This window comes from Chiloscyllium punctatum, chromosome 31, assembly GCF_047496795.1.
Source record: "Chiloscyllium punctatum isolate Juve2018m chromosome 31, sChiPun1.3, whole genome shotgun sequence".
Classification (NCBI taxonomy): Eukaryota; Metazoa; Chordata; class Chondrichthyes; order Orectolobiformes; family Hemiscylliidae; genus Chiloscyllium; species Chiloscyllium punctatum.
The window spans coordinates 30,619,484-30,633,011 of record NC_092769.1 but is presented as its reverse complement, the minus strand read 5'-3'; the positions used below and the strand labels follow the sequence as shown (position 1 = coordinate 30,633,011).

At 39.8% G+C, this 13,528-nt stretch overlaps 1 non-coding gene across 1 annotated transcript; it reads right to left on the bottom strand.

Annotated features, from left to right (window-relative positions):
- Positions 1–5,839: 5,839 nt before the first annotated feature.
- Positions 5,840–6,030, bottom strand: LOC140457244 (U2 spliceosomal RNA). The gene has a single exon (XR_011953348.1). It is a non-coding gene; the product is annotated as a U2 spliceosomal RNA (small nuclear RNA).
- Between the last annotated feature and the right edge of the window lie 7,498 nt (positions 6,031–13,528).

Here is a 13,528-nt window from a genome sequence, read left to right as displayed (position 1 = left end):
CCATTTTTCTTCTGTTTTAAACAGAAATGCAGCAGGGATTGAAACAGCATTTTAACAAGCTGTGCCTTTGGAGCTGTTCAGCAGAAACAGCAGCGGTGGGATTCGAACCCACGCCTCTGTCGAGGCGGGAGCCTTAATCCAGCGCCAATGTTTTGCACTGTAAGTAAATGGAATTGCATTACATTTCACAACGAGAGCAGATTTGTTCAAGCAAATTCGAAGGGAAGGTTTGCACATGGGAAAGCAAGTAAGAAAGCTCCGTTCTTGTCCATGTAAAAGGCTGCCGTTGAAGAACAAAGCAGTTTCTGCCCAAATTCGAACTGGGGACTTTTCGCGTGTGAGGCGAACGTGATGACCACTACACTACAGAAACAAGCCTCGGTCGTCCCCTTATTAGCCATGTGATTGCATAAAGGGTCTGTACTGAGTTGTAATGGTCCATTTTCTATGATTCTTACTCCCTGTATTATCCGAGCAGTTCCATATTGGGCCTGTACTGCGGTGTAATGTTCTATGTTCTCTGAGACTAACTTCCTTTTTTAGCCGAGCGGTTCCACGAAGGGCCTGTATTGCGCTGTAACGCTACATGTTCTATGAATCTAACTCCCTGTATCAGCCGAGCAGTTCCATATTGGGCCTGTACTGCACTGCAATCTTGTATGTTGTATTTGTCAAACATCCTTTATTAGCCGAGCAGTTCCACGAAGGGCCTGTACTTCGTGATAATGCTCCATGTTCTTTGAATCTAACTTCCTGTATTAGCTGAGCGGTTCCATATAGGGCATGTACTGCGCTGTAATGTTCTATGTTGTATTCGTCTAATGTCTGGTGTTAGACAAGGGGTAGCATAAAGGCCTGTACTGCACTGCAATGCTCCATATTCTGTGAGTGTAACTTCCTGTATTAGCCGAGCAGTTCCATAAAGGGCATGTGCTGTAATGCTCCATGTTCTATCTTCTGGTTATCCTAGACCAGTATGGGCCGAAGGTGCTTTCTTTATGCTGTCAGACTCGATGACTCTATGATTCTATGACATTTCCTTTCCCAGATAATGACCTGATAAGGCACTGCAAAGTGTCAAAGTGGTGGAGATAGGCCTTTTCATGAGATTTTATGATGTACAATGAGTGATGGTTTCATCTGGGAATCTGTTATTACAAGAACCAGTTTTGATCGGCTCTATCTCAGTATCAAGTCCACACAGTGAGAGGATGGTGAGGACTATATTCATGACGGTCCCCACAAGTTGATCTTGGGGCCTGTAGGAATCCTAACAAGTATGCTGACCAGTGAATGTTGGCTTTCAGTTATTGGAGTTTAAAAACAATTTGGCTGATTTCGCAATGAATGTATCAAGGAAAGGGTACTCCATTTCAGTGGTGAATTTTAGCATCAGGTGGCGATCATCGAGCTTTATAAAGAAACTCTTTAATGCAGATTCAAATGTCGCAAACATGTCATCTACATGTTGAAGATATGCAAATGGATAGAGGCTAGGTATCATGCCATCAGAGATGTGTTTTGCATGGTTACCAATAAAGATGTTAGGAAGAGTTTTCCCTCGAGAATATCCCATGGCAACACTATCTATTTGGTCAGACACGTTGTTATTGGAACTGAAGTCAACTGCACAAGGTGCTCAGTTCATGTGTATCATAGACTCCCAACAACGTGGAAACAGGCCCATAGGCTTAAGAAGTCCACACCGATCTTCCAGACAGTAAGCCACCCAGACCCATTCTCCTATTACTCTACATTTATCCCAGACTAATGCACCTAACCTGGAACACTATGGGCAATTTAGCACAGCCAATTCACCTAACCAGCACATCTTTGGATTGTAGGAGGAAACCCATGCAGACCTGGGGAGAGTATCCAAAGAGACACGGGGGACAATATTCACACAGACATTTACCCAAGGCTGGAATTGAACCCAGAACCCTGGTGCTGTGTTAACCAGGAAGCCATGATGCCACCAGAAAGGAAAAAAGAGATGATGTTTGGTGAACACTGAATCAGACACAAGTGGTATGTCTGAATTTCAATGGCTTATTTGAACTGTAATAATAATAAGCTGGCAATGTTGAAAGAGCACGTGGGCATGTTGTCACTCTCAGAACGTAGCTCTCATGTGGTCTTCGTAATCATGAGGGACTCCTTCACTGTGCATGTGGAAAACTCATTTAGATATGATTATAATAGTTTCACAAAGTATTCAGCCAATTCAGGCTGTGCAGATTCAGTAACAGATATGATAGGACAGAAAAGGGACATCGATTTTACATGTCATGGGGAACCCAGACTTGGTGGGTGCAGTGAACCGTGAGAACAATTTCTATCATTGGCATCATTCGGCAGGTTACCACCTTCAAACACGCAAGATCAACAGCTGGGTGCATCTGCGCATGCGTTAGAAGCAACAAATATAATTCCGCAGGACCCTGGTTCATGTAGGCAAACAGAATTTTTACAGACATTGCACTTATTCGATAAGAAATGCATCATGGAGACAACCAACCACTGCTGTATCCCCATGCTGACACCCCGACCAATCAGAGTCCACCTATCGGGTCTGAGAATTAAGATTGACGGCTAACTGTTTTTGCTGCAATGCCATTTTAATGATGAGCTAGCCAATCAGCATCACCTTTCACATTTCAACTCCTTTTGCAATGTTTTCGAAACAATAGAACTGGTTGCCACCTGTACGTGAGCAATATTACTGATATAGTTTGCTTGAAAGTCTGGGATTACAGTTTGGGATAAGGTTGATCACTTTTTGTTGCCTTAGAAATTCACCGTAAACAGAGTGGCTAGAAATTTGGTGAGTTCAGTGAATCTCTTTCTAAAAGTTCAAATTTGTTTGACTTTGAGACATAACAGCTTAGCTTTAATAAACATTCATTAGTGCACAAAACCCATCCATTCTGCAGCCGAGCTTTGAAACTGTTCTTTTAAGAAATCACCACAATTACAGGAATACTGTGAAGTTCAGAGACACAGAAAAAAACTACACCAACAAAATTTATGCTGGGAGAAAGTGAGGACTGCAGAGGCTGGAGATCAGTGTCAAAAAGTGTGGTGCTGGAAAAGGAACAGATGGTCTTGAGGAAGAGCTTATGTTGGAGACATCGACTCTTCTCATCAGATGCTGCCTGACTGGCTATGTTTATTTAGCTCCACACTTTTTGAACAAAATTATCAATTATAAATTCCACAATTTACATCCCACAGGACCTCAAGTAGTAATCAATGTCATGTTACAGTGCAGAAGGTGGCGGTTTGGCACATCGTTTCTGTTCCAGTTTGTTAAATGTTATCTTTTTTATTAATTTGTGGGATGAGGGTGTTGTTGTCTCAGCCAGCATTTATTGGCCATCCCTAATGGTGCAAAGAGCAGTTCAGATTCCACCACATTGCTGTGGGTCTGGAAAAACATGGAGACCAGACTAGGTAAGGATGGCAATTTCCTTCCCTAAAAGCCATTCCAGAATAAGTTGGGTTCTTCAAACAATCAGCGATGGATTCATGATCATGATTACTCTCATACTTGCAGAATTTTCTGAAATTCAAATTCTATCATCTGCCATGGCAAGATTTGAATCTGGGTCCCCAGCACATTACCTGGGTCTCTGGATTAGCAGTCCAACGATAACATCACTGGGTCATCGCTTGACCTGCAATATTAGATTATACAGAATAGCACTTATTCTCTAAACTGCAGTGAACAGCAGTCCCTGTGTATGCTATACTAAACAGCAATTTCTGAGTATATGAAACAGAAGTCCCTGTGTGTATTACAGAGAGTAGCTGTCCCTGTCTGTATTATAGAGAAGAGCAGATCATGTGCATATTGCCGAGAACATTTGTTCCCATGTATTTTCTAACCCTTTCAAGTTTCATAACATGCTTTGAAGAGAAAGAAAGCCTGATATGCAACACAATAATCCAAAAGTAGCCCAACCAATGTGCTGCACAGCTGCAATATGACCTCTCAACTCCCATATTCAATGCTCTGTCCCATAAAGGAAAACATACTAAACACCTTCTTCACTAACATATCCATCTGTGACTCCCCTTTCAAGGAACTATGAACCGTGTTCCAAGGTCTCATTGGACACTCCCCAGGACCTTACCATTAAGTGTATAAACCCAGTCCTGATTTTCCTTTCTAAAGTGCAGTACCTCTCATTTACCTAAATTAAACTTCATCTGCCACTCCTCAGCTCAGCAGCCCATCTGATCAAGATCCTGTTATACTCTGAGGTAACCTTCATCGCTGTCCACTCCACCTCCAATCTTGGTGTCATCTGCAAATTAATAAATATACCTCTTATGCTCACATTCATATAATTTATATAAATGACAAAAAGCAGTGAACCCAGCACCAATCCCTGTGGCACCCCAATGGTCACAGGGCTTCAGTCTGTAAAACAAACCTCCACCACCACCACCATCTGTCTTCTAATTTCAAGCCAGTTGTGTATCAAAATGGCTAGATTTCCCTGTATTCCATGTGACCTAATTTTGCTAACCAGGCCACCATGAGGGAGCTTGTCAAAGCCTTCATCAATCCTCTTTGGTGATTCTTCAAAATACTCAATCCAGCTTGTGAGACATGATTTCCCATGCACAAAGCCACATTGACTATCCCTAACCAGCCCTTGCTTAACCGGATGTGTGTAAATCCTATCCCTCAGGATCCCTCCAATAACTTGCCCACAACTGATGTCAGGCTCACCGGTCTATAGTTCCTGAGAATAGCAGGGTATAGCATAGAGAACAACAGTCCCTGTGAAAACAGAGAACAGCAGTCACATTGTATAATGCAGAGAACATGAATCCCTGTGTCTAATATAGAGAACATGAGTTCCTATGTATAATACAGAGAATAGCAATCCCTCTGTCTATTATCAGTGCATGGGTAGAATATAGAGAACAGCAGTACCTGTGTATAAGAAAGAGAACAGCAGTTCCTGTGTCTTATCTGGAGAACAGCAGTACCTGTGTATAATATGGACAACAGCTGTCCCTGTGTATCATATAGAGAGCAGCAGTCGCTCTGTCCAATGTAGAGGTCAGCAGTTCTTTTCCCTGCGGTGGGGGGTCCAGAACTAGAGGGCATAGGTTCAGCATGAGAGGGCAGAAAAAAATCAACAGGATGTAAGGGGCAACTTTTTCATGCAGAGGGTGGTGCATGTATAGAATGAGATGCCAGAGGAAGTGGTGGAGGCATTTAAATTAAATTAAACTAAATTACAGCATTTAAAGGGCATCTGGTTGGATATATGAACAGGAAGGATTTAGAAGGATATGGACCAATGCTGGCAAATGGGACGAAATTAGGTTAGGATATCTGGTTGCCATGGACGAGTTGGGCTGAAGGATCTTTTTCTGTGCTGCACATCTCTCTGACTCTGTGCCTTAAATACATCAGATCTTTGCTTCACATTGTTCTTAAAATCTCTCATTTAATACATCAAAGTGACTCTCATCATCATCAAAATCCGAACTGTTGATTACTTCAATAGCTTCATGTTCTCCCTTTTGTTTTCTGAAATGCCGTTTGCCATTAGGTAGAGCTGGTGGGTAACTTTGTAAAACTTCTGTTGTTGGGAATTGGAGTTGGTGGGAAGAGGCAGCATGTACCGGGGATGAAGTGACAACATTAAGAGTGAGTGCTGAACATAACACGCAGAAAGACTCAAACGAATCGGATGGTAGAACAAGCTGATTAGCACGAAGGCAAGTCTGACTTGACTAACCGAAAGCTTTCCGCATTCGGATCATAAAGAATACAACATATAAAAAATAAATCTACTGTTCGCCTTTTTTAGTGGGGACGTGCACCATTCCCCGAAACACTGCAATACTGGGATGATGCGTGAAGTTATCGGAGCAAGCTCCTGACACAACTTCGTCCTGCAAAAATCAGATTAATATTCAGTCCCTAAATCAGGGACTTATCAGATATTAAAACTGACAAGAACAGAACTACACATGATCTTAGCCAAAAGGCTGAGAAGCGATACTTGTCGTCTCCCTGACTACCTTAGGACCCAGCCGCTTCCTACATTTACCATCAGCCTGACTGTGAACAAAGACCTATAGCTCACGGCTGACAGTTTCATTGCTGCCTAGTCATTTCCAGATCTTCTGACCAGAGTAAACGATCCGTTTGTCCAGGTGAATTCATTTAATCTTTTCTATGAAACAGTTTGATAGTGAATGTAGATGACCAGCAATGTACCAATCAGCTACGCTGGGGCCGAGTGTACGTCACTAACAAGCCGGTAGTGTGTCTCTGACAGAGTATCAATGAGATTGCAGCAACCCACTGGAACAGAGCTGGACACAGGGAATGGTGCAGCACAGAGGGATGTACTGCAGCCTCTCATTGTCTGCGTCAGCTGTCACTCTGTATGGGCTCCTTCCCTAGTCCCACTCACCATGCTTTTCCCGATGATTGAATCCGGCTCCAGTGGCCCCTCAGGCAGTGCACAGCCAATAGTAACTACTGAATGAAGATGGTAGGGATTTACCTCCTGACCTTGATGAAATGTGACATTCGTTCAAAAATAATTAACCTCAACTCCCCGCCATCATGTATCTATGCCATGATTTGGAGATGCTGGTGTTGGACTGGGGTGTACAAAGTTAAAAATCACACAACACCAGGTTATAGTCCAACAGGTTTAATTCTGTTGGACTATAACCTGGTGTTGTGTGATTTTTAACTTGATATATGCAATTGCCTGGAGTTTGTGCTGTTCCATTCTCTGGTATAAACAAACTGAGCTGTTAATGGTAACAATTCCTGCCTCTCCACAAGGCAAATCAAGGCAAACAATTGAAACGGGTTCTAATTCTGATCGAGTACTATCACTGCCTGGAAATATTAGGCGACTGTTCTGAACGGAAATCCTTAGACTAATCCATCCATCTTGTATTATGTCAACTCTGATCTCCAAACCATTAAACTCTGCCAACCCCGTCAATTGAAATTAACAGAACCATGGTGGACCTGAAGTTCGATCGAGTGAATCAGCAACAAGTGATTTGGCTTTGACTCCAAATACTCGAATTGCAATTTGCTACATTAGAATTGCAAATCAAGATTCACAGAGTCGTGGAGTTGTACAGCACGGAAATAGACACTTTGTTTAAGTGGCTGGCATCCATCAGATAACTTGGATAAACCTAGTCCCAGTTATCAGCATCTGAATCCAGATGCTTTTCAAGTGTTGTAATTGTACCCGCCTTACAAACATCTACTCCATCCACCACCGATGCTGAGTTGAATCAAGGTGCACTGCAAACGTTTCCCAAAAATCCTTCGACAACACCTTCCAAACTGACAATTATTTCCACTTCGAAGGACACCTCCAATTTTGGTATAATTTGCAAACTTACTAAATATACCTCCTATCGCTATATTGAGACACTCAGAAACACATACATATACACAGACAGACACCCATACACACACACAAAGACACACATATCCCAAACAAACATGCACAAGCAGGCAGTCACACACACATATTCACAGATATTGCCAAGGACAGCAAAAGTGAAGACTTTAATAGAATTCATTTTTTCCTAAAACTAAATGACAAATTGGTAAATGTTCAGGAATGTGTGAGCTTACTGGAAATTTGTGCATAATTTTCGCTGGATATCTTGCCTTTAACAAGTTTGTCAACTAAACAAGCAAAAAGTGGTCTGCTTAGCAGATTGTGAGACTCTTTTGAAAGGATGAAGGCTGTACTGTATTCCCGTTGAAATAAAAACCAGCAATGTGTTAAAAAATACATCCAAAGAACTGTGATTGCTGGAAATCAGAAACAAATTCAGAAATTGACTGAGTAACTCAGCAAGTCTGGCAGCATTTGTGGAGAGAAAACAGAGTTAATATTTTGGGTCCAATGACTCTTCTTCAGTACTGCGTTTTTCCAGCAATTGCAGATTTTGGTTCCACCATTCCATTTACCTTCTCTATTACTCACTGAACTCCAATGTCAGCTTTTTCTGATTCACAGATGTGGAATTCCAAATCCCTCTGTTCTGTAGCTATCTGCAGTATTTCTCCATTTAAATAATATTAAACTCTTCCATTTTTCCTGACTTTCTCCTCCTTATATTCCACATGCCAAGTTTTCACCCACACATTTAACCTATCTAGAATGTTCTGCCCACTTGCCTTCCTACTGATTTACAAACTTGGTGACAGTACATTCACTTCCCTCACCCAAGTCATTATTAATATGTTGTCCCAGGACTGTGGCACTCCACTAGAAACTGGTTGCCATCTATACCAGCTGCTCAGCCATGCATTCATCTGCTCTATCCTCCTATTCCTGTCCTCACTAGCTTGTAACACCGTGAGTAATCCAGATATTATTACTCTCGAAGACCTCCTTTTTAAATTCCTGTCTAACACTCTATTTTCTCCCTTCAGAAAATCATCCTTTTTCCTTCCTATTGTTCCAATGTGTACAATGACCTCCTGCTGATCCCTCTCCCCTGAGAGAATATTCTGCACCCTCTCGGAGACATCCTTGATCCTGCACCAGGGAGGCAACACATAATTATGATTTTTTGTTGCTGGCCACAGAAACGTCCGTCTGTGCCTCGGACTAGAGAGTGTCTGAACACAATCAATCTCTTTTTAGATTAGATTACTTACAGTGTGGAAACTGACCCAACAAGTCCACACCGCCCCGCCGAAGAGCAAACCCACCCATACCCCTACATCTACCCCTTACCTAATAATAAGGCAATTTAGCATGGCCACTTCACCTGAACTGCACATCTTTGCAGTGTGGGAGGAAACCGGAACACCCGGAGGAAACCCACGCAGACACGGGGAGAATGTGCAAACTCCACACAGAGAGTTGCCTGTGGCAGGAATTGAACCCAGGTCTCTGGCGCTGTGAGGCAGCAGTGCTAACCACTGTGCCACCGTGCCACCCATAAACCTGACATACCCCATAAACCTGCCACTCCTGAAACCTGACATACCCCATCTCAATACCAGAAACTTGGCTGTTTGTGCTCAATTAGAACTGTTGAATGAAAGAGTTTTCTCTGCAAGAACGACTTGAAGATGTTCAAGGTCCTCTAAATACCATTGAGCACAATACTCTTCATTACGGGTCTTATTGTCTTAAACCGATGATTTTTATGACCTTGGTGTTTTGGTGACTGATGTGTTTTCAAACCATGTGCAATGCATAAGGATTTCTTTCAATTTCTTATAAGAAAAAAAACTGCTTTCCATGTCGATTTCTAATTATTTTTTACTCTCGAGTTATTTGTCGATGTGCAATAATCACAAAATTATGGAAGATCCCTGTATCTTATGTTCACTGCAATGTGCACTTTCACTATCTACTTATTTATTTCATACGTCTGACATGAATGTCTAAACATTGGCCATGAACAAAAAGTTGTAAATTAAAGCTACATCTCAATAAGCAAACCAATGGATGGAAACATGTAATTCTTGTAATCCTGCATTTTTGAAACAAAAGCAATTCTGCTGAATAATCACTGAATGGCTCATTTTTGTGAATCATAAAGCTCGCTACCATATTATATTTTTCAGTTTACTGAACTAAATGAATACCCAATCATCATCACAACAAAGTGCTTTTAAAATATTGAATCTTTTTTTTAGATTACAACGTAATTTTCCAGTCACTGCCATGACAGTAATTTGCACAGTTATTGGAGTTAGTCTTTCTAACAAATATAGTGCGATTCGCATTTTAATTCCATCAATTGTTTCTTCGAACGAACACTCCAACTTAAAAATCAATTTACTGTTTAGGTGAACGATCCCATAATGGAACCAATGACTTCCCATTCGATGCCTCATTGTAAATATATGATAATTGCTCATTTGAATGATCGTGGTAATCTCAGCCTGAAGCGTTCAGAGAACTGTAATTACTTTTCATTAGAATGACTCCAGGTCGTTTCTCCACATTGCTCAGTGAAATAATTAACTGAAATTTCTCAGTATTCTTAAATGAAATGATATTATTTTGGCAATTCAATTGTTGCTATTATCTAATCATTGTTCAATATAGTTCAAAGTATTACTACGAAATTATGGCTCATAAATTAAATACAGTAAAGATTTTGCAGTGGGCATTGTGAATATCAATTTTTATTTTGACCGTGGAAACAGTTGAATTGATTTAATTATGTTTAACTTCAATGTTAACATTTACTGTATCTATAAACACAATACAAGTTAATCACTTTTCATGGAACAAAATCATTTAAAATTCTCATTTATTTTCCTAATCATTTATGTTGCAAATGCATATTAATTTTCTTTTCATTCTGTGATAAAAAGCATTGAACATATAGAACTATTTGATTGATTAAGTTTCGTTCATCAGTGTACACTGATCAAATGATTCGGTTTTTTCTTATCATGAATAATCACGAGATTCATATTTAATTAAAGTCATTATTGCTTTGTTACATCATTACTGTAAATTACTAATTCGGTTTGTCAGTTCATTACACACAGGACATACGCAATTAATTCCCATTCAAATAATTATAAGAAACATCTGATTAATTTTCATTTGAGTTGCCGCCGTAAATATATGACTATACACTTGCCCTTCCCGGATGGTAACATTATGACGGGTTTTTGTGGAGCTCTGACAGTTTCTCTATGACAACATCAGGAGGAATGATTTCAATTTCCACCTTCAGCGGAGATGTGTCAGAGCAGTTCGGAAATTATAAAAAGGAAAATATTAACAGTCGAAATTCCTCTTCAGCAAAATAACCAAATGCAACTTCATTTTATTCATTGGTCAGCTGATCACCTACATTTGTAACTAAACATTGCAATTCATCTAAATACTGGTATGTGCATTGATCAAATTAAAGTTCTAATTATTAGTCATTCATGAATTGTCAGGAATTTGTTTTTATTTTCCATTCACCTTTTCATAGTGAATGTAAGATTGATATGCTGTGAAACTATTAGCGTGTTTTCATTTGAACATTAATTTCTCTGTCTCTCTCTCTCTCACTCACGTATCTCACTTCATGCATGATGGCTTCAAAGTACCTTGCTAAACTTAAAGATTTTGTTGACTTTAAGTAGTATCTTTAGCACTCACCTATCAATTTAATCCAAAATCATAGAATCATAGAGTCATAGAATCCCTACAGTGTTGAAACAGGCCATTTGGCCCAACAGTCCACACTGACCATCCAAAGATTAACCCACCCAGACACTCCTTTGCTCGATTACTCGACATTTCCCCTGACTAATACACCTAACCTAGGTAAAAACAATGACTGCAGATACTGGAAACCAGAGTTTAGATTAGAGTGGTGCTGGAAAAGCACAGCAGTTCAGGCAGCATGCGAGGAACATTAAAATCGATGTTTTGGACAAAGCCCTTCATCAGGAATACAGGCTGCATTCCTAATTAAGGGCTTTTTCCCAAAACGTCGATTTTACTGTTCCTCTGATACTGCATGCATTGCTGTGCTTTTCCAGCACCACTCTAACAAAATCTAATACACCTAACCTAAACATCCGTGAACATTATGGGCAATTTAGCATGGCCAAGTCACCTCAGCTGCACATTTGTATACTATCACAATGTTATTGAAATCAATGCTCACACAAAGCACGATACATAAAGCCACACAATGGTCTTCATGACCATCTAATTACTGTTCAGGAAATCATCTGAGTAATTGTCTTATTGTTCCTGAGATTAATCACCACAGTAAGCGTCTGGTCATCATTCCCTCCAATAAATACAATGGGTGTCTCTGAAATTTCTGTTCAGTAATTATTCATGATACTTGTTGCTCAAAGCAGTGTCTGTTCTTATTTACGAGTGGCCAATGATTCTAACAGCCATTGATCTTGATCATATTGTTACTGAGCGCAATAACCACAGTAAACATCTGGTTATCATTTTGCGAACAAATACAAGAGCTATCAACTTACTTTTCAATTCAGTAATTACACATGATACTTGTTGCTGAAAGTGGTATTTATTCTTTATGACAATTGGCCGACGACACTTGACAGCAAGACATGTTGATAGTCCTGATTTGTTCATATTTTCAAAAAAGTTTTCAGGCCATGTATTTCAAAAAGAAGTAATTTGACTTCGTCCAAATTTAAATGTAAACGTTTTCAGATATTTTCCATTCAAAGTGTTTATTTGCTTATTCAGATCGAACTTGAATCTTGCCTCTGTAAATTGAATTTATTGTATTTTCCATTCGTGGAAGTACTCATTACTTGGTACTCATTTTCATCTTAAATCTGATGGAAATTTGAAATACTGATTTCAGTGAAAATTGTATGAATTATACATGAGTGGTCTCTAAAAGAAAATCACAGAAGGCTAGATAGAATTCTTGAAAAGCCTGTATATTTGAATAAAAGAAAACATTCCTTCTAAAAAACAAAGTTAAAAATTACTCAACACCAGGCTATAGTCCAACAGGTTTATTTGGAAGCACTAGCTTCCGCCTGATGATGGAGCAGCGCTCTGAGAGCTAGTTCAGCAAAATAATCCTGTTGGACGATAGCCGTGGTGGTGTTGGATTTTTAACTTTGTACAGCCCAGTCCAACACTGTCGCCTCCAAATCACTCCAAATCAAAACAGTCCTAAGTCTGTGGTTTAACAGCTTAACATTCCTGCAACTAGATTATAATTCTCAGTTTATCAATCTTAATAAATATTTAATCAATGTCATTTTTAATTCCCGGAAAACATCCAATCGTTTTGTTTGTGAAAACACAAATTTTAATTGAAAATTCATTGTTATCACAATATGTGAATTATATTTTAACTCTCCAGTGATGTGAAGTGACCCTTGGACTGAAATTGGACGTTCTAAATTCACCGACAGGCAGCGAAATCGGGACAAATACAAAATTAGTTAAACTAAGTCAAACAGCAGCTGGAATCAATCAGCTCCAGGATGAATCAGATTTTCTTACACCTTGACTTCCAGCCAGTGCCTGAGCATTATACACCTCGCTTGCAAATGTCAACAATGAAGGGTTTTCACACCAACACATTGGATTCTTTAAATCCAGCTCATAACCATATGTGGACGTTTGTCACAAAATTATTAATCATTTTACAAATCATGGAAAATATCTCAAAGCTCTTGAAATAAAAGTAATCACTGCACATAAAGCCACACGATGGTATTCAAGGCCACCTAACTACTGTTCAGTGCAAAATCTTTTGTCAATATTGTATTGTTCTCAAGACGAATAGCCACAGCAAACATCACGCTTTCACAACATCTCAAATATATACAAGATACCTTCTTATAATTTACACACTACATCTTCGCCACCCCAATAATCACACTTCATTGTTTACGATGAAGGATGCTGAAAGTAGCATGTTTTGAGGTAAAGGAATTCCTAAATATAGGCGAGTTTTCTGATAGGGTTCCTCAGTCATCATGATAAAAATGTAATTGCGGCTCAGCACATTGTAA